Source organism: Dermacentor silvarum, chromosome 11, assembly GCF_013339745.2.
Source record: "Dermacentor silvarum isolate Dsil-2018 chromosome 11, BIME_Dsil_1.4, whole genome shotgun sequence".
NCBI classification, from domain to species: domain Eukaryota; kingdom Metazoa; phylum Arthropoda; class Arachnida; order Ixodida; family Ixodidae; genus Dermacentor; species Dermacentor silvarum.
Window position 1 is genome coordinate 103,505,247 of NC_051164.1, and position 1,995 is coordinate 103,507,241.

At 50.3% G+C, this 1,995-nt stretch overlaps 1 non-coding gene across 1 annotated transcript; it reads right to left on the bottom strand.

Moving 5' to 3' along the window:
- Positions 1-434: 434 nt before the first annotated feature.
- On the bottom strand, positions 435-506 carry Trnat-cgu (transfer RNA threonine (anticodon CGU)). The gene has a single exon. It is a non-coding gene; the product is annotated as a tRNA-Thr (tRNA).
- Positions 507-1,995: the final 1,489 nt, after the last annotated feature.

Consider the following 1,995-nt stretch of genomic DNA (forward strand, 5'->3'; position numbering starts at 1 on the left):
AGAGCACTGCACGGGCCGGGCCGTCCGAAGCGTTTTTTTTTTTTTTGGTGGGCTCGGGCCGGGCCCGGGCTTAAAGCCGTTGGCCTGCGCCGGACTCGTGCCTGCTCATTAAAGGGCCTAAGTCGGGCCTTCGAGCACACGCGAACGTTATGCATTGCATCATTCAAGGCATTCTGTGCCAAGCTGAAGTGACACTTGCGAAGTACCGTAGCACAGAAAATAGGATAACAGATGAAGTTCTAGTTTTTTTCTTTTCCCACAAAAACATATATTCAACAAAAACAAATATTATTCCACAAAGGTATATATATATATATATATATATATATAATAAGAAGCCAACAAACAAGAACAACATAGGGGAAATTACTTGCACTTACTAATTGAATTAAAGAAATGATAAATTAATGGAAATGAAAACGGATGATAAAACTGTCCGCAGGTGGGGAACGAACCCACGTCTTCGCATTACGCGTGCGATGCTCTCACCATTGAGCTACCGCGGAGCCGTTTTCCCATCCACTTTCTGGGGTATTTATGTTTTTACAACGAGCTAATCCTGGGACTGTTAGCCAGCGCCACTACTCACAAACACAGGGGCGGATGTGGAACATCCTTTCTGCCGCAGGTGTCACGAGCACGTGATCTTTTTGGGTGATGGCAACTGGTCAATAAACCCACATATGCTACCTGAAGGCATCAATGTTGCCGGATTCGAGCCCTCGTTATGTATTGAACGAGAAGAAAGGGAACCGAGGGGCCCGATTTTTTAAATGCGACGCATTTCTTGCCGGCGGCTCTGTCCGTTGTCCCGCGTCCCACACCCCCACAGCGCATGCGCGTCCCCCCTCTCTCCTCTTCTACGCTCCCCCCTTTCTCTCCGCTAGGAATCCGGAGCGGCGCTCTCGACAGGTGGTGCGACAGCTGCATACTCTGCTGGGGGCGCCACGGTAGTTCCGCGGTATGAAAATGACGGAGCGCGCGCGCCTCATTCTCTCTCCTGTGCAGCGCCGCGATGAGCGCTCGGGCCGCTGCCGCGAAACCATCTCCCGCTCAAGCTAACCGTCTCCCCGCTGCTTCGCATCCACAGATGGTTCCCTTTAGCGGGAGATGGAGTAATTTTTTTATTAATCATATCATAAGAAGCCAACAAACAATGAAACCAAGGACCAAGGGTAATGAGGCATATAATGCTTTCGCATTAAAGAGAAAAGGCGTGGAGGGAGCATGATCCAGCCTGCACCAAGGTATTCTCCTCAGACGACGTTTTCTCCCTTATTTCACTCGAGGAATCGGGAAATGAGGACATCGCGCGTTGAATGCAGGAAACAGCGGGCCGTGCGTGGCTTGGTTCGCGGTATACGTTTGAGTGCCGGTTGCCTCTCAAGTTGCGGCCGCTTTCACCAGACCATGCCTCTCTGCACGCCGCGTTTGATGCCCTTCTTGGTCTCGATAACGTGAAACATTGTTGCCGTTGCAACGCAACACTAGTTGCGGTTACTCAATAAGTTTGAGCGCGTAAGTTTCATTGTAGCGCCGTTCTCCCTTTCACGCTCCCCTCCTCCTCTAATCCTCCTCCTACATGGACGCCCCAAAAGGTTCCAAATATCGCATCACCCGCAACGAGTAGCTTGTATGCAGTTTGTGCTGTACTATATTAATTATCCATGCTCGTTTTGAAACAGTACTCCGTGCAGTAAATCCTTATTCATGTGCATGTTGGCGTAAAGCCTGCTTAATTGGCCGCCGTGCCACGTGATCGCACTAAGCCACTCATGCACGAGCAATGGCGGGAGAAAGAGGATGAGGAGGACGGCGACTATAGATAAAGGAACGACGCTATCTTGGACTTTTTATCAAGGGACCTATAGGAGAGCGAACTGATGCACGTAACTAAAAGAAACGCCACGCGCCGTAGCAAGCCACGCCGTAACCCTCGTAACAAATGAGTGTAATCGAGGGTGAGAGAGGCTTCGTTATGTCGCGAAGAAGGCT